The sequence below is a fragment of the Schistocerca americana genome, chromosome 8 (genome assembly GCF_021461395.2).
Source record: "Schistocerca americana isolate TAMUIC-IGC-003095 chromosome 8, iqSchAmer2.1, whole genome shotgun sequence".
In the NCBI taxonomy this organism is placed as follows: Eukaryota; Metazoa; Arthropoda; class Insecta; order Orthoptera; family Acrididae; genus Schistocerca; species Schistocerca americana.
The window spans coordinates 411,123,957-411,144,757 of record NC_060126.1 but is presented as its reverse complement, the minus strand read 5'-3'; positions in this window follow the sequence as shown (position 1 = coordinate 411,144,757).

Here is a 20,801-nt window from a genome sequence, read left to right as displayed (position 1 = left end):
AAACTTTATCGAACTACGGTACCCCTATGCTTCGTATATATATATATATATATATATAAATATAATGAACGAAACTCGCAAGATGGATCTGGTGGAAATAATGTCAGGCGAAACACAAATAGAAACAGGACGACGAGAAATCAAAACCAAGCCCAAAGTTTTAACAATGAGCCTCAGTGGTATGACACAAGCAAGCGGGGAACTTATGGTGGTAACTCTCAAGAAAACAGAAATAGTTACAGGAAGAAATTGCAAAATTCTAACCACTTCATGCAGCCTGCCTGGAACTCAGGGCAAATAAAGAGTAATGGGAGGATTTGCAGGCGATGTCTGAAACATGATCACCAGACTGGTGTTGTGGAAATGAGGTCATCTAACTCTACAAACAGAAACCACAGCAGAAATCCGCCTAGAAATTGACAGCTGACCACTGTGGCCTTAGGCCAAAACAATGCCGAACATACTATCGGCGCGGACAAATTAACTTATTAGAGTATGAGGACACAGAGAAATTTTTGCTTGAAAAAAGAAGAGAAAAGATGTGATTACCTGACAGGATCTACACCCCGTCATTCATGTAACCGCAGGTGACGTCTGCCTGACGGGCATTGTCGACAGAGGGAACCATGCTTTGACCATATTAGAGTGCCTGCAATAGTAACTGCCTAGGCCATATGCTAGAAACAAACATCCTTGTCATCCCCACTCTCTCTATTACTCAGGTAGCATTTGGAGCGGACTTCTTAAGCAAACAACAGGCCGTTCTGGATGTAGGGCAAGATCAACTTATCCTGAAAAAAGAGGGCGCGGTTAGTTTGTCATTTGCAGATCGCGCAATATGAAAACAGATTCCGGCAGAGTGTTTAAACCTGAACTACACTACCAGTAGGAAAAAGACTTACCAGCACCTCGTCGTCAAGGACGTACATCGACAGCACAAGAGGTGACATAAATTCAGGAAGAGGTGCACAATACATAGGCAATATCCCACCATGCGACAAGGTGGATCTGGAGAGTCTGTTAAGCGAGAGCGCAGATATATCTTTGCCAAAGACAGGTGCAGTTAGAAATTTCGAATATGCGATGCAGGTACAGAAACACAACAAATATTTTTTGTCTACCTACTAGATACCACTGGCATGCCGGCAGAGAGTTGTGGAGATTAAGAAAATGCTGGACGACGATATTATCGAACCAGCGACCTCCACTTACAATAATCCAATCGCTGTGGCTGAGAGACAAAGCGACTCGATTCGCTTAATGCTAGATCCACGTCAAATCAGTACGGTTATTGAGCCGGAGACGGATCGACCAAAAAAGCTAGAAGAGCTGCTACAAAATTTCCATGGAGTCACCGTTTCCTCCAGGATCGATTTAAGCCCTTCGACCTGAATTCCTGAAATATATCGCACTTCATTTGTTCAGTAATTGCTATCAGTTCAGATATAAGAGAGCTTCGGAGGATTTAAGAACAAGTAAGGCAGAATGTATCGATAACATTCTACCTGAGTTTCTAAATTGGGGTAAGTGGAAAAAAAAGACTCTTCACTTTGGTGTGTAGAACGTATGAGTCTGGTAAGATTTCCAGAAAAATATCATACACACAATTCCGAAGACTGTAAGAGCTGATATGTGCGAGAACAATAAGCTTAATAGCTCATGCATCCCAGTTGCTGACTGGAATAATACGCAGAAGAACTGAAAAAAATTTCAGGACGTATTAGATGACGATCAGTTTGGCTTTCGGAAGGTTAAAGTTACCAGAGAGGCAATTATGACGTTGCAGTTGATAATGGAAGCAAGACTGAAGAAAAATCGAGACACAGTCATAGGATTTGTCGACCTGGAAGAAACGTTCCACAATGTAAAATGGTGAAAGATGTCCGAAATTCTGAGAAAAATAGGTGTAAGACCAGGACAGCAAAATAACCAATAACGGATGGAGCAAGGAGGACATTGAAGCAGACTAGCACTGGCCTAAAGAAGTCTCCTAGTATGAAACATAGGCCTTAATTTGAGGAAGAAATTTCTGAGAATGTATGTTTGGAGCGTTGTATGGTAATGAAACATGGACTGTGGGAAAACCGGAACAGAAGAGATTTGTAGCATTCGAGATGTGGTGCTACACATGAATGTTGAAAATTCAGTGGGCTGATAAGGTAAAGGGTGAGGAGGTTCCGGGGAGAATCGGAGAGGAAAGGAATATGTGAAAAACACTGACGAGAAAAACGGGCAGGATGATATGACAACTGCTAAGACACCAGGGAAGGGCCTCCATGGTGCATGAGGGAGCTGTAGAGTTCAAAAACTGTAGAGGAAGTCAGCGACTGGAATAGCAGATAGTAGACAACGCTGGTTGCACGCTACTCTGAGATGAAAAGGTTGTCACAGGAGAGGAATTCATAGTAGGCAGCATTAAACCAGTCAGAAGACTAGACTAAAAAAAGAAATGAATGTTGGTTTGTATGTCTCTTCAGCTGTTTTAATTATGGGACTAGACAGTATCCTCAGTAGCTCTACTAATCAAAACATCACCAGCTATGTGGATGATCCAGTGACATCAGAGCCGACATGGAGGCAATGTAATATGATGTTATGGTAAATCCACTGTACCTTCAGAGAGTGTGGTGTAACAGCAGATGTTCCCAAATCATGCGTAGGGAGGTCCAAAATAACATTCCTATGTTACATCATTACGGCACAGGGAATCTCGTTGGATCTATAGAAAACAGAAGAAATAACGAAATTTTCTACCTCAACATCAAAAACAGTAATTACGTGGATTTATTGGTGCTGTCAGTTAATACAAGAGGTTCATACACATAAAACAACTGGCAATACCAAGGCTTTGCCAACTCACCGGAAAGAAATGAACAGGGGTATGGGGCGATGTACTGCGGATGACTTTCAAACACTCAAAACAGTGCTCGTTAATGCACCAATTCTTTCTCACCTCAATCTAGCAGAGTATTTTTGTATGGTCATGGAGAGGTCCTGCTCTGGCCTCGCGTTTATGATCTTCCGGAAATTTCAAGAAAGTGGTCATATGGTACACAAAACCACGGCGTTCAGAAACCATGTCCTGAATAATTGGGAAACAAATTATATTCCGCGTTCTGATAATCAGAACGTCACACTGCGTAGTTTGCATATTTTTGTGATCGCTTCAGAACATTAAATCTGCCGCAGCACACCGCTCCCTGCCCACAGTGCGCCGTTACCTGCTGCCGCCTGAATCGAAGTGAAAGGGTAAAAAATGGAAATGTCGTGTGGCTAGGGCCTCCCGTCAGGTAGACCGTTCGCCTGGTGCAGGTCTTTCGATTTGACGCCACTTCGGCGACCTGCGCGTCGATGGGGATGAAATGATGATAATTAGGACAACACAACACCCAGTCCCTGAGCGGAGAAAATTTCCGACCCAGCCGGGAATCGCACCCGGGCCCTTCGGATTGACAGTCTGCCACGATGACCACTCAGCTACCGGGGCGGACTAGTGAAAGGGTAAAGTACTGCTGTACCGCCATATAGTTGTTAAAATGACATTCACAGTTTCCTGTTCTAAGGTAAACCATGGTTTGTGGTACAGCTGCTCGTAGTTGATTCTGTCTGAATAGAGTCGAGCCTCACGGTGGATTCACGAATACAAAGTCAGACAGCGTCGTGAAAAGGATTAATTCAGGAGAGAATTTGTGTAGCTTCCACCCCAACGTACGCATTGCGTATTAAACACCATTCATTAACTGATTTGTGTTTGTCATTTTTGTGAAAGATTTATCAGCTGGTTAACCAGAGTGTTTTAATTATGAAGGTTTTATAAGACTTGTCATTATTTTGAAAACTTAAATACTCCACTGTTTTCATTCATACTCCCTGTATTATTCAATATTTATACATTTTATTGTGGTGGTACATGGGCACACCAGGAATTTAAAGTTCAATATTATTCAATTAGGTAACAGGATCACTAATTTGACTCTTGAAAGTGATTACATGCATAGGGCAACGAATGTGCCATGAGTAAATTCACTAGTTCAAATACAAGACTCATGTGGGTAGCACACGCTTTGGAGGCTATTGCCCAGATAATATCTTTCTTTATGTAAAGATATTAACACTTGACTTCACTCAGACCTACATGTATGATTAAATCAAGAGAAGGCTTCCAGCGTCATGGGCACTGGAACGGTAAACAAATTTACAGAACACGTGTTACTCAACAATATGAACAACTGAATAGTGGTAGTTGTACAGCGTTGTCAACTACAAGCAAATCAACTAGACATAGTATGCGTGTAAACAGATGGCAGTTCTTTGAAAATCAGGATATTTAGCCTCCCGGTTGAGCTTTTTTGGGACAGTGGGACGAAAAGTGAGCCGGCCTCGGTGGCCGAGCGGTTGTGGGCGCTTAAATCCGGGACCGCGCGACTGCTACGGTCGCAGGTTCGAATCCTGCCTCGGGCTTGCATGTGGGTGATGTCCTTAGGTTAGTTACGTTTAAGTAGTTCTAATTCTAGGGGACTGATGAGCTCAGATGTTAAGTCCCATTGTGCTCAGAGCCACTTGAACCATTTGAACGAAAAGTGGAATATCGGAACATTACAGATTAATCGGGAGATGTGGCAAGCCTATCTAAATGGCATTTATAACTGTAGTTGCCAAACAACCAAAATGGTGGAATACCTACTGTCTTACGAAACTGTTCAACATTCTGCTGCTCTTGTGCCCTTTGTCGAGACATTAACAGTGACGACGGAAATATTCAACACCATACATGGAACACATCTGTGCAGAAAACGAATATTGATTCTCTGTAATTGACACACATCATTATTACAATAAAGGAACCTTTTTAATAACAAAGCTAATAACCACTTATAATTTTGACGGAACTCCATTGCTTAATTCACAGCAATGAAATACTGGACTTTATGTAATTGTTCACTGCGTCGAAAGCGCTGACAGCAAACGTCTAACAGGAATATTTATTTATTTTGTTGCTTCCATCTGACCTATTTTCTCTCTCTCGCTCTCTCTCTCTTCACACACACAAACACACACACACACACACACACACACACACACACACACACACACGTGTGTGTGTGTGTGTGTGTGTGTGTGTGTGTGTGTGTGTGTGTGTGTGTGTGGCATGCAGCTTTACTAGCTTTACTGTATGATTATATGATGATAGCGTCCTCTTGGGTAAAATATTCCGGAGGTAAAAGAGTCCCACATTCGGATCTCCGGGCGGAGACTACTCAGGACGTCGTTGTTATCAGGAGAATGAAAACTGGCGTTCTGCGGATCGGAGCATGGAATATCAGATCTCTTAATCGGGCAGCTAGGTTAGAAAATTTAGAAAGGGAAATGGATAGACCAAAGTCAGATATAGTGGGAATTAGTGAAGTTCGGTGGCAGGAGGAACAAGACTTCCGGTCAGGTGAATTCAGGGTTATAAATACAAAATCAAATAGGAGTAGGTTTAATGGTGAACAGGAAAATAGGAATGCGGATAAGCTACTACAAACAGCATATTGAACGCATTACTCTGACCAAGATAAATATGAAGCCCACGCCTACCACAGTAGTAGAAGTTTATATGCATACTAGGTCCGCAGGTGACGAAGAGATTGATGAAATGTATGATGAGATAAAAGAAATTATTCAGATAGTGAAAGGAGACGAAATTTCAATAGTCATGGGTGACTGGAAGTCGATAGTAGGAAAAGGAAGAGAAGGAAACGTAGTTGGTGAATGTGGAATGGGAGTAAGGAATGAAAGAGGAAGCCGCCTGGTAAAATTGTGCACAGATCATAACTTAACCATAGCTAATACTTGATTCAAGAATCATAAAAGAAGGTTGTATACATGGAAGAAGCCTGGAGATACTGGAAGGTCTCAGATTACTTAATGGTAAGACTGAGATTCAGGAACCAGGTTTTGGTTCAAATGGCTCTGAGCACTATGGGACTTAACATCTATGGTCATCAGTCCCCTATAACTTAGAACTACTTAAACCTAACTAACCTAAGGACAGCACACAACACCCAGCCATCACGAGGCAGAGAAAATCCCTGACTCCGCCGGGAATCGAACCCGAGAACCCGGGCGTGGGAAGCGAGAACGCTACCGCACGACCACGAGATGCGGGCGAACCAGGTTTTAAACTGTAAACATTTCCAGGGGCAGATGTGGCCTCTAACCAATCTATTGGTTATGAACTGTAGATTAAAACTAAAGAAACTGCAAGAACGTGGGAATTTGAGAAGATGGGACCTGGATAACCAGAGGTTGTAGAGAGCTTCAGCGAGAGCATTAGGGAACGATTAACAAGAATGGGGGAAAGAAATACAGTAGAAGGAAATGTGTAGCTTTGAGAGATGAAATAGTGAAGGTGGCACAGGATCACGTAGGTAAAAAGACGAGGGTTAATAGAAATCCTTGGGTAACAGAAGAGATATTGAATTTAACTGACGAAAAGAGAAAATATAAAAAAAATGCAGTAAATAAGCAAACAAAAAGGAATGCAAAGGTCTCGAAAATGAGATCTATAGGAAGTTCCAAATGGCTAAGCATCGATGGGTAGAGGACAAATGGAAGGATTTAGAGGCGCATATCACTGGGGGTAAGATACATACTGCCTACAGGAAAATAAGAGACCTTTGGAGAAAAGAGAACCACTTGCATGAATATGACGAGCTCAGATGTAAACCCAGTTCTAAGAAAAGAAGGGCAAGCAGAAAGGTGGAAGGAGTATGTTGAGGGTCTATATAAGGGCGATGTTGTTGAGGACAACATTATAGAAATGGAAGAGAATGTAGATGAAGATAAATTAGGAGATAAGATACTGCGTGAATTTGACAGAGCACTGACAGACCTAAGTCGAAACAAGGCCCAATGAGTAGACAACATTCCATTAGAATTACTAGCAGCCTTGGGAGAGCCAGGCCTAACAAAACTCTACCATCTAGTTAGCAAGATATAGGACAGGCGAAATAACCTCAGACTTCAAGAAGAATATAATGATTCCAATCCCAAAGAAAGCAGGTGTTGACAGATGTGAAAAGTACCGAACTATCAGTTTAATAAGTCACGGTTGCAAAATACTAACACGAATTCTTTAGAGACGAATGGAAAAACTTGTAGAAGCCGACCTCGGGGAAGATCGGTTTGGATTCCGTAGAAATGTTGGAGCACGTGAGGCAATACAGACCCTATGACTTTTCTTAGTAAATAGATTAAGGAAAGGAAAACCTATGTTTCTAGCATAAGAGAAAGCTTTTGACAATATTGACTGGAATAGCCAATTTCAAATTCTGAAGGTGGCAGTGGTAAAATACAGGGAGCTAAAGGCTATTTACAATTTGTACAGAAACCAGATGGCAGTCATAAGAGTCGATGAGCATGAAAGGGAAGCAGTGGTTGGGAGGGGAGTGAGGCAGGTTTCTAACTATCCCCAATGTAATTCAATCTGTATATTGATCAAGCAGTAAAGGAAACCAAAGGAAAATTTGGAGTATGAGTTATAATCCATGGAGAAGAAATAAAAATTTTGAGGTTCGCTGATGACATTGTAATTCTGTTAGGGTCAGCAAAGGATCTGGAAGAGCAGTTGAATGGAATGGACAGTGTCTTGAAAGGAGGCTATAAGATGAACATCAACAAAATCAAAACGAGGATAATGGAATGTAGTTGAATTAAATCAGGTGATGCTGAGGGAATTAAATTAGGAAATGAGATGCTTAAAGTAGTGAAGGAGTTTTACTATTTGAGGAGCAAAATAACTGATGATGGTCGAAGTAGAGAGGATATAAAATGTAGAATGGCAACGGCAAGGAAATTGTTACTGAAGACGAGAAATTTGTGAACGTCGAGTATAGATTTAAGTGTCAGGAAGTCGTATCTGAAAGTATTTGTATGGAGTGCAGCCATGTATGGAAGTGAAAAGTGGACGATAAATAGTTTAGACAAGAAGAGAATAGAAGCTTTTGAAATGTGTTGCTACAGAAGAATTCTGAAGGTTAGATGGGTAGATCACATAACTAATGAGGAGGTATTGAACAGAATTGGGGAGAAGAGTAGTTTGTGTCACAACTGGACTAGGAGAAGGGATCGTTTGGTAGGGCATATTCTGAGGCATCAAGGGATCACCAATTTAGTATTGGAGGGCAGCGTTAAGGGTAAAAATCATAGTTGGAGACCAAGAGATGAATACACTTAACTTATTCAGAAGTATGTAGATTGCAGTAGGTGCTGGGAGATGAAGAAGCTTGCGCAGGATAGAGCAGCATGGAGGGCTGCATCAAACCAGTCTCTGGACTGAAGACTATAACAACAACATATATATAAAAAAGGAATAATAATAACAATAAGGATGTAATAATAATAATACAGTAATAGTAATTATATGGTTAATATTAGCATCCCGTAAAGACCACTGCTCCGTATGGTTACCATTTTATATGTAAATTAACACTATTGTACTGTAAACATTAGGTAACATCCTAATAGAGGTAAGACGGTCCTTAACGCTCTTAAATTCATATTTATTACAATGAGTGACATTTAGAAAATGTTACGCCGACCATTCGGTCTTCCGATTCTTCTTCTTTCTTTCTGAGTCTGGATTGTTATAACGGTTGTGGCAATGTTAGTGACAGTTGCTGGCCGGATGCACTTCCTGACGCTTGTTACTTCTCCCATTAGTGACCTCTAAAATTAAATCGTTAATTAATCCTTAGTTAAAACTAAAATTTTTGAGGATGAGAGATTTTGCAAAGTTCTGCGATGGTTCAAAGTATTCTTGCACTCTAAGAGGTTTTTCGATCGCCTATTACCCATCCTTCGATTGACAAGTCATCTTCCGTAAACTGGCTAATGAACTAACGAGTTAGAAAAATCGCGACTAACTCTACTCTATGAGAACCTCAATATCTGCTGTATATCACCAAGGAATTTCGCCGTGTTCCTGATGGCACGTGGATGTATGTCTAATACACAATAAAAGGGTCACTTTTTTTAAACCTTCCATTGTGGGGCAGATGTTTGAAATTTGGCTCACAGATGCCTACAGCCTATCAATATAGGGATGCGACAGCGTGGCGTCCTGTGACCTCATCCTGCCGCTCGGCGACCCTTCCAGCAGCATTGTACCCAAAATCAATGGAGATTTTAGAGGTTCCCTGAACAAAAATATGCTGCGGATGGAAAGCCGTGTCCGAAACCATCATCCGCTGAAGCAACAGAGCATCGCATTCATAGGAGACTAAACCTTTCCATGCCGCACCTCCCTTCATTTTCTCCACTGGCGGTCGTGGCAATCAGTTGCGATCAGTGAATTACAGGCAACTTTCCGAGGTGTTCCTTCTACGGCCCGTCAGCGTACAGAGTCACGCTTCCTACCGAACAGGTTGCTTAGTGCCAGGCACCAGTGCCTGTAACTGCGACACTTTAGCGTCGCTGGATGATATTTCCGGATATGGGTTCATATCCTAGATTTGTTCTCCAAAGCACCCTCTACAACTCTGGGAATGCGTCGTAGCCATGGTAGATGGCGCTGACGAATGACAATTCCTCTGACCGTGTGGTGTGTGTTCCTTGCTTATTGTAGGCTGTGTGATGGCTGCAGCGTTCTGTAAGCAGCAGAGTGGTCTCGTATTCATGTCAGGAACAAGCCGAGATGGTGTGAGTGTATGGCCAGTCAGATGGAAATGGTCGAGAGGTGGCATATCCTGTAGGGTCCGGTCCCCCAAATCTGGTGTACGTACAGCGCACCGCCTACATTCACGTTAATGTATTTGAAAGAACCCATGATCACACAAACGGCCAAAGACAGCTTGAAATTTTGTGTGATATGGTCGGTCCCTGGGAGGGTACTTACTTTGGTGTAGCCGTGCTGCCTCTCAGCCGTTTCCATCTGCTTGACCGTACGGGAATACCATCTCGGCTTGTTCCCGGCGTAAATACCGGATCATTCTGCTGCTTACGATACGCTGCGTCAATCACACATCCTGCTACACTCAGTGAACACACGGCACGTGATCAGAGGAACTGCCATTCGTCAACGCCATCTACTACGGCAACGATGCATCTCTGAACACATGTTCACAAGAACATTTTTCCTCCATTTCCTAGCCGGTCGTTGTGGCCGAGCGGATCTAGGCGCTTCGGTCCGGAACCTCGCTGCTGCTACGGTCGCAGGTTCGAATTCTGCCTCGGACGTGGATGTGTGTGATGTCCTTAGGTTAGTCAGGCTTAAGTAGTTCTAAGTTCTAGGGGACTGATGACCTCAAATGTTAAGTCCCATAGAGCTCAGAGCCATATGAACCTCCAATTCCAGTCAGGAATCTGTCCCTGCAGTTTGTCGGTTGTACTAACGTTCACCCTGTATTTCAAGACATTACTACAAAACAACATGATGCGAAACCCGATGATGTTATCAGAAGGGAAAAACGTAAATGGGAGTTAAATAGGATGAGATTTAGGAACTGCAGGGTCATGCCAAATCATGTTCGGATATGCCTACCATTTATAGCAGCTTTTGTAAAATTCTTCATCCTAAATCATCAAGAGAGAACGATGATTTGAACCCTGTCCCTCCCAGTTCGAATCCAGTGCGTTTGTCGTTACGTTGCATCGCTAATTCACCTTATGCAGTAGAGTTCACCATGATTATTCGGAAGGCAATGAGACCACATATCTTTATTCATGGATCGGCACAAAATCGGTTCAGAGAGATTAGCTTCCGAAATAAGCTGTAGTTAACAACATCTACATTAGTTCTCAGCGATGACTATGAAGTGCATGGCGTAGGATATTCCCTCGTATACGCAGTGCGGCAAGAGTGATCTCTGTGCACTGCAGTTACTGTAATCTTTCCTCCACGGTGGCGTGATACGTTGGAGGCTGTAATATATTGGTTGATTTCTCGCACAATACTGGGTCTTGAAACTATAAGTCGGCTTTTTCGATATAGTTGGCATCTATGGTTCAAATGTCTCTGAGCACTATGCGGCTTAACTTCTGCGGTCATCAGTCGCCTAGAACTTAGAACTAATTAAACCTAACTAACCTAAGGACATCACACACATCCATGCCCGAGGCAGGATTCGAACCTGCGACCGTAGCAATCGCACGGCTCCAGACTGTAGCGCCTAGAACAGCACGGCCACTCCGGCCGGCCATTTGGCATCTATCTTCAGTCTTGTGGTATTTAATGTTTCTCAAGATTTCCGCGATACTCTCCCATAAGTCAAACAAATCTGCAACGTTTGTCGTTTCCTAGTGTATATGTCCTACTTTGCTTGTTAATCCCATTTCTTACGGGTCGCACGCAACTGAGCAACATCCTAGGGTGAGACGCACGAAACTTTTGCAAATAGTCTCAACACCAACGCAGGTTTGAACTCAGAACCTCTCGCATAGCAGCCATACACTTTAACCACTACACTACCACTGCTTGTCTTTCAATAAATCACCCGGAGGACTTTAAGTTATCACGCAAAATACCGACAAACACTGTTGGTATAACTATGAATTACTCACGATTCGACGAAGTACAATAGGAAATAAACAACTACCGCTGTTCTTTATTGCGAAAAAGCGATTAGTGAGAATGATACAAACACCTTTCCTTGCTATCGCCTGATTGGTTTCATTAATTAATGGAATATGAAGCAATTGGTATAAAGAATGCTTTTTCCAAACTTTCTATAAAAGTAAGTCTGCTATCAAGACATTGCTTTTGTTCAATTACTTTGTTTATGACTGAACGTTTCTAAAACTGAAGACACTCGTCCATGCTCAGCACTGCAGTCGAGCTCTGGCAACGTCGTTCTCTGTTCATTGGCTGACTCTGTTTTGTGATGTCAGATGCGCAGAACGAACCTAAACTCGGCCGCCGTCATAAATGACGCGCACTTTAGTTGGGGGTACTCAAAGGCGCCTGGTCGCTTGGGTCCCCGCCGCCTAACAGAGGAGCATAAAGAGCAACGTAGGATCGTCTGTGGGGAATGAACTCCGCGGGAAGCAGTACGTGGATGATGTGGAGCTTATAGGTGCTGCAGGTCATTAGCTCCGGCGTCGACCAGTAGAGTCGTAGCATGAGCGGATACACCTCCACCCAGTACGGTGGTGTAGTGCCGTCGTATTGAACAGAAATTGAGTTAAAACAGAGTTTTGTAGTTGGGTGGGAGATAATATTGTGTATTGACATTCTGAATAAACTAACCTGCTTTCAGAAAAATATGTGTTGCATTACTTACGGAATACCCCGTCGAGTATAGCTCCCAAAACTATAGTTCTACGAATTTTTGTTGTGTAACGTCTTACATATATAACATATTTTGGGCAATTATATCTGATGAACAAAACTTGTCTTGAGAAGTACTTTGTAACAAACAAGCGACTGAAAATGTGTTCTGCCAGTATTGCAGTGGTATCACAAACTTCGTTTCTGATGTTTGATATATTGTCAAATCCAACGTCCTAATTGATAAGACTCAGTCCGCGAAATTCGTGTGTGAGAGGTAGTTTCCATTGTTGTACACATGCTCCTCTCCACCTCAAGTCTTCAGAGAGCTTTCTTTCTCAACACATCGCTTCACCTAATTTTCAACAGCCTTCTATACCCTCAGATCTCAAACGCTAAATTTTCTTCTTTTCCAGTTCCCTCACAGTCCATGCTACACAACCGTATAATGAAGTGCCCCAAAGGTACATTTTCAGATTTTTTTCTGAAATTATGCCCGTGTTTTATACCAGTAGGCATCTTTTAGCCAGGAACGTCCCCTATATCTATGCTAATCTGCTTCTTATGCTCTCCTTGCGACGTTTGTCATGGTTTATTCTGCTTCATATACTTTATGGTACCCAGTTTTTATGTTAAGTTTATTGCTCACTTCATTTCTATTACTCATCACTGCTTTCGCCTTTCTTCAGTTACTCCAATTCATAGGGTGTGCTCAATAGAGTGGTGTTCCATTTATTGAATCCAGCAAATCTTCTTCACTTTCACCGAGGACTACCTTTTCATCCACAAATCTTATGAGTGATAAGCTTTTGCACTGTATTTTTATCCTATTCTCGAATTTTTCTTTTGTTTCCGTCATTGCTTATTGATGCATATATGGAACAGTATGGGAGAAAGATTGTATACTTGGATTACAGGCTTTTTAATCCGATCACTTCGTTGTTTGAATTCCATTCTTATACTTGTCTCTTAGTTCTTATACAAATTGAATGTTACCCGTTCTCCCTCTACCTTATTTCTGTTTCCCTGGGACATTCAAACATTTTGCATCATTGTACAATGTCGACAAAAACCTATGGACGTGTCTTGGTTTTTCATAATTCTTGCTTTCATTATCAAGCGCAACGTCAGAGCTCCCTCTGGCGTCTATACCTTTCCGGTCGTTACATAACACATCCTCAATCTTCTTTTCCACTCGTCTGTATATTATTCTTGTCAGCATTGGATGCATGAAAGTGGAAACTGGTGCTGTGAGAATTGCCTCGTTTATCAGCCTTACTTCTTTTTTTTTAAATTGCGTCGATGACATTTTGCCGAACTTCTGGAGCTATTGCAAGCAATCACTTGCTTTAATCATAAATATATACCTCAGAGATGCTAAACGTTATTATCCTTACTTACAGAAAAGTATTATCTGCTCAATAACGTTCAAGTCGTGATCTACACCCTTAATTCATATATCTGAAATTAGTGAACTGATTCAAGGCATTTTCATTGCGTAGTAATTTAATAAGATTGAAGCCTAAACTGCTATTGTACCCATGTACCACCACAGTAAAATAAAATCTGTGAAAGGCTGACGAAGTGTGAATGTTAAAGTTCACAGAATAATGATAAGTCTTATTAATCGTTTTACAACTGCAATGAGCTAATAAATCTTACACAAAAATGACAAACACAAAGGAGAAAAGAGATGGTGTTCGACTGGCAAAGCATTCACTGGGGTGGAAGCAATATAAATTCTCCCCTGAATTAATCCCTTTTAGAAGACAATCAGAATTTGTATGCATGAATCCGTTCAAATGGAATCAACTACGACTAACTGTACCACAAAATAAGATGCACCTGGGAGCAGGAAGCTGTGAAATCATTTAGAAACCCTACGCGGGTGCACCAGTACTTTACCCTTTCACCTTGATTCAGGCGACAGCAGAAAGTGGCGCTCTGTGGTAACCGTAATTTTCTGACATGACAACGAAAATTTGCGAATACGCGGTCGGACGTTGTAACTATCAGAACGCGGGAAACTTCCCTATCACAGCATTGAAATCGTGGCAAATTTCAGTGTGAGGTGCACCCGTTCACTGGTCTGGCCACAGACACGACAGTGCGAGCTGCAATTGTCAAACGTCAGATGACCGACTCAGGACCAGCAAGTTCACCTTCGTGACACACAATATGTCTGACATAATATTCAGTTCCGATGTTAGTGTGGTTGGAAAGTTCCACTGGCTCTTAGTCCACCACAAGACATAGACTACAAATGGCATCAATCTCATCCACTAGGGAAGGACCAGAAGATAAAGAAGGCAAAGAATCACAAACACTCTCCACCAAGCCTCGCTATAGGAACCGAATTAGAAAAGGTGAAACCGCTCCTACATTGCACAAACCAGTCAAAGTATCCTCTACTCACTAAATCTAGCCTCTTGACTTCTGTTCGCCTGGCAGCCTGTCCAGATACAGTACCTTGCTTCCACGCTAGGGGAGTAAGCCTTCTCTTTACAAATCCTGAGAGAAGCACTCAGCAACACCTAATATCTCTTCTCTGAAGAAAGAAGATTTTAGACTAGAGAAGTACCGTTCTGAAGGTAAACATGGCCATGTTTGGGCAAAAAACATCCACCTAGGTGGCACCGCTGTCCTTCATTTACGGTGAGTTCTAATCTCCCCAGGTTGACCATTTCCTTTTTCTGCTAGAAGGCTGTTAAGCTTCCCATATAGTCATGCCCGTGAAGTATGTATGTTTTTTAGCGCTTGCTAAAATATCCTGGCGACTTCCCGGCATCAGGGGAGTTACAGCTTTGCCTTCACTAAACGTGTGCGCTAGCCGCCCTGTCCTTACTGGCGCAACTTCTAACATAGGAAGTAATGGACTTTTATGACTTTACCGCCATTTGCACAAAGGTTCAGTGTGCAGCAGTCTCTCTTAAATGGCTTCCTCCATCCACTTTCTGCCAACTGACTGCCTTTGTGTTGGACTACCGCCTGGCCCAGGTAAACGTTTTCGCGAACCAGTGTCCTCCTGTCCGACCCTAAGTAGAAGGAGGAGAGTACCATGCCCAGGAGTCCCTCTGCAGGTACGATCCACTGTGTGCCGCTTCCCAGAATCACTCACACAGCCTGGTAACCTCAGCATTTATGGCCCCAAGTCCTTCTCCCTCCCTGTTCTCTAGCTCCTTTAATATGGCCCGTTCTCCACAGGTTACACATGCAGAACATTCTGCCCACAATTTCCTCATCTTCAAAAGTCGCCAAGAATACGACTTAAAATATGAAGTTTAATTTGACTGACAACATTGTTAAAGTAAGAGAACGGCATGTCACATCTCAATATGCCTCCAGACTCATAAATTCTACAAACGAACTTGAATGGCTGGTTCGTTTCCTACTATTCCCAATGAGTTTTGAAATTTCTAAGGAATTTTCACTTTACCTGGTCTCAAGTCTCGCTTTACTTGCTGTCAGGTTTTCAAAAATTCTGTCGAACTCTGATTCTAATACTGGATCCTCTGTGTTTTTCACATTGACTCCCCATTCGTCTTCTATTAGGTCATCAGGCAGTTCCTCCTCCTTTTAGAGATCTTTAATGTACTCATTCCTCTTATCCACTCTTTCGTCTCCATTTAATAGAAAAATTCTTCTTGCACACTTACTGTGAAGCATTTGGTTTTGTTTTCACAGAAACTTCTTTGACTTATCTACACGCGGAGTCAGACTCCACCAAACATTTCGCTTTCTTTTACTTCGCATTTTTTGTATTGCCATTTCACCCTACTTCGCTGAAATTCCTTTTCATTTGATTTCTAAATTACGTATATTGCAGCATTCCTGTCTGCTCCTGAAAATGTTGCCACTTTCGTCTTTCGTCGATTAACCAAGGTGTTTCTCGAGTCACCTAAGTTTCCTTCATAGTCAATTTCTTTGCACCTAAATTCACCTATACAACTTCTGTGGCTACCCATTCAGAATTGGGCATTCTTCGTCATATAAACTGCATTCGTGGTATTCATTGATGCAGATCATTATTTTTCAGTTTCAAACTCTTCAGTACTTCACTATCCCAGTTCTTTGCACTTTGCACAGACAGTTAGATCTTTCTGGATGACTTTCTTAAACTACACTTGATCATTATTAAATTGTGATCCGAGTCTATATCTGCTCCCGTGTATGCCTTACAGCCCAATAAGATTTCAGTTATTCTGATAATGGTAGCGTCCAGATGGGATCATTCAATGTCTTCACAACTTTTTGAAGTATACCTTCTACTGGAATGTTACGTCACACCTGCAGTATATTCGCTATTATTTGCTGATATTTGTTGTAGAAAATTAGTTTTATTCCTCTCTCGTTCATACTACCCTGCCCATATTCATCAGCGAAAGTGTCTTCTATTACCTACCTACCACAGCGTTCCAGTCATCCATCATCATTAGAATTTTACCCTTCTTTACATACTGAATTACACGTTAAATATCCTCATAGACATCCCCCAACTTTTAATTTTCTTCTTCTGACGCCGGCATGTACACTTGAGCTATTGTTGTTGGTGTTTGTCTGCTGTCTATTTTGTTGATAAAATTCTGTTACTGAACTGTTCTCAGTAACCCACAATGCGACCTACCTCTCCTATTCATGACGAATTCTATTCCATTGCTGTTGATATTACCTCATATTCGTCTCCAGCTTTGTTTTCCATTTCACTTCATTGAACTTACTGCATCTAGATGGAGCCTTTGTACGTCGCTTTTCAGATTTCCTAGTTTCCCTACCACATCCGCACGTGTGACATTCCAGACTCCATTTAGCGGAGTGCTACTATTCTGTAGGTTATTCAGTGTTTCTCGTAGTTTTCGTCTCCTTGGCAGTCAACTCGAGATCCGAAATGGGGGCCAATTCAAATTTTGTTTTCCAATGCAGACATCGTCATGACACTTCTTCGTTTACTAGTCACATGTCCTATGGGTACACACTGTATGTCTTTAATATTTCCATAGCCTTCTGCAACTTCTTGGCGAGATCATTACCTTTGTTCCGCTTTTTCGGGGCAGTTTCTCTTCCATATGGCAAGACATTGCCCCGAGAATCAGACATCTCTTCCGTCCTCTTTGACGAGGCCGTTGGCAGAACAAGAGTGACTCTTTATACTGGAAATCTTCGACCGCCATTACTGACAAGTTTTATTCAAACCATGGACCCATGACGCTACTCTAGACCACGTTTATAGTGTATTTACTTCTTATTACAGTGTTGTAGTATAGTCAGGAATTAATGAGTGGTGGTACCGATTACGGTACATGTCTGGCCAAACTGAAATGTATTTTGCAATATTTTTCCAGAAAACTTCTAAGTAAAAACAGAGGTGTTCTGAAGATGAAACGAAACTGATCACAACATGACAATACACGCGACCTAATAAATGTTGTACTTGAACTGTTCATAGGTATTTACTTAAAAAGGTCTCTTAACCATAGCCATTTTAGGAGTAAATCAGTTCCCATGTTTAACGATAAAGGGTCATATCAGAAAAAAATAATATTTATGTAAGGCTACATGCGTTTTAAAAATGTTGACAGGTAAACCAAATCAATGGTACTAAACACCTCCAAAATTTTGTATTTTCTATGTAAAATAAGTTCTTCTGCATAAAATTTTAAAACATCCATTTTAATGTAGATGGAATTTTAATGTTGGCATATGCTAATATAACTTTCAAAATCAGAAAATAACTGCATTGTAAAAACATAAGAGCGTGAATATGTATCGTCTCCGAAGTCCAAGCTATTTTCGAGTCATATGTGTTCCATTTTAAGTTGATTGTGGTAGCCAGTATTACAGTAAAGAGATTATGTGATGCGTCAATCAAATTTACGAAGTGCTATGATTACAGCCACATTAGCATAGCGTGTGCACCTGGCCAAGAACACCCTGAGGACCTGCAATATCAACAAGAGTGAGTGTGAAGCGACAAAACACGGCACGAAAATCGCAATGATCACTTAGAAATTTTACGAACTAGATTTTTCAATAATCAATAACTGTTAGCCCTTCATACATTAGGTAGTGTGGTAAAAATTCCAGCAGAGGAAGACCGAGAACATCCCACAAGAAGTACGTGTTCACACATGAAACTTTGAGTCCAAAACAAAATTCAGTTTATGCTTAGTGTAGTGAAGAATATGATAAACGTGATGTTGATAAATATGGTCTATTGACACACAGCCAGCTGAGATTCAGAAAGTGTCGTTCATGCCAAACACAAGTGACCCTCTACGCACACTAAGTAATTAATGATATCGACAAGCGATCACAAAGATTTCATATATCTATGTACACCGCTCCCCACAAGTAACTTTTAATCAAACTGCGTGTCTATGAAATATCATCTGAGTTGTACGACTGATTTCATACAACTTATGGGAATTCAGCCAGGAAATGCTTACAGCGACCGCCGAAATTTCGGCGTAAGTACATCCCGCCATTTTCAAGGTACAAACTGCAGCGGACAGGCGATGTACAAGTGCTTTGAAAATGGCGGGATGTACTTCCGCCGAAATTTCGGTGGTCACTGTAAACATTACCTAACTCAATTCCTGTAAGTTGTAGTTGCCGATAAAATCTTCGTCCTCAGGAAGTATCCAACAAAGGGATCGAAACGTCGATCATTTTAGTAGAAATACGACGCGGCCTAGTAACCCAGCAGATTTTAACTACAGTGACAATGGCCACGAAAGCCTGCAGAATTACATTACCGTAAGTTGTCTGAAAGTTGTATACGTCAGGGGAAACACACAGGTCTCAGACTTCATTCATGATTTCCTGCGAGGCAGGTGGCTGATGAGAGGCCATGCCCTTAAGATGGATTTCCCAAGGAAGTGATATAGACACCCTGTTTTTCTTCATCCGTATAAACGATTTAGGAGACAATCTGAGGAGCCCTGTCGTCGTTTACAGTGAAGTAAAATGATTTAGTGGAGGTATCTACATGGTGCAACCCTAAAAATAAAAAATGTTTTGGTCCTTCAAATGATTGCAAAAGAATCAGATATCATTTTGATTACTCAATAAATCATACAAATTTCAAAGCTGTCGATTTAGCTAAATACTTGTTGTTGTTGTTGTGGTCTTCAGTCCTGACACTGGTTTAATGCAACTCTCCATGCAACTCTATCCTGTGCAAGCTTCTTCAACTCCCAGTATTTACTGCAACCTACATCCTTCTGAATCTGCTTAGTGTATTCATCTCTTGCTCTCCCCCTACGATATTTACCCTCCACGCTGCCCTCCAATGCTAAATTTATGATCCCTTGAGGCCTCAGAACAAATCCTACCAACCGGTCCCTTCTTCTTGTCAAGTTGTGCCACAAACTCCTCTCCTCCCCAATTCTACTCAATACCTCCTCATTAGTTATGTGATCTACCCATCTAATCTTCAGCATTCTTCTGTAGCACCACATTTTGAAGGGCTACATTCCATACAAATACTTTCAGAAGCTACTTCCTGACACTTTAGTCTATACTCGATGCTAACAAATTTCTCTTCTTCAGAAACGCTTTCCTTGCCATGCCAGTCCACATTTAATATCCTCTCTACTTCGACCATCATCAGTTTTTTGCTCCCCAAATAGCAAAACTCCTTTACTACTTTAACTGTCTCATTTCCTAATCTAATTCGCTCAGCATCTCCCGACTTAATTCGACTACATTCCTGTATCCTTGTTTTGCTATTGTTGATGTTCATCTTATATCCTCCTTTCAAGACACTGTCCATTCAGTTCAACTGCTCTTCCAAGCCCTTTGCTGTCTCTGACAGAATTACAATGTCATCGGCGAACCTTAAATTTTTTATTTCTTCTCCTTGGATTTTAATACCTACTCAGAATTTTTCTTTTGTTTCCTTTACTGCTTGCTCAGTATACAGATTGAATAACATCGGGCCGGCCGGAGTGGCCATGCGGTTCTAGGCGCTACAGTCTGGAACCGAGCGACCGCTGCGGTAGCAGGTTCGAATCATGCCTCGGGCTTGGATGTGTATGCTGTCCTTAGGTTAGTTAGGTTTAATTAGTTCTAAGTTCTAGGCGACTGATGGCCTCAGAATTTAAGTCGCGTAGTGCTCAGAGCCAATAACATCGGGGAGAGGCTACAACCCTGTCTCACTCCCTTCCCAACCACTGCTTCCCTTTCATGCCCCACGACTCATAACTGCCATCTGGTATCTGTACAAATTGCAAATAGCCTCTTGCTCCCTCTATTTTACCCCTGCCACCTTTAGAATATGAAAGATAGTATTCCAGTCAACATTGTCAAAAGCTTTCTCTAAGTCTACAAATACTAGAAACGTTGGTTTGCATTTCCTTAATCTATTTTCTAAGATAAGTCGTAGGGTCAGTATTGTCTCACGTGTTCCAACATTTCTACGGAAACTGATCTTCTCCGAGTTCGGCTTCTGCCAGTTTTTCCATTATACTTATAGATTACAATTACGAACGACTTAAACTGATACCATGTCACCGATAATTTTATAGGGAAGGCAAAGAAAAAAGTCTGCGTT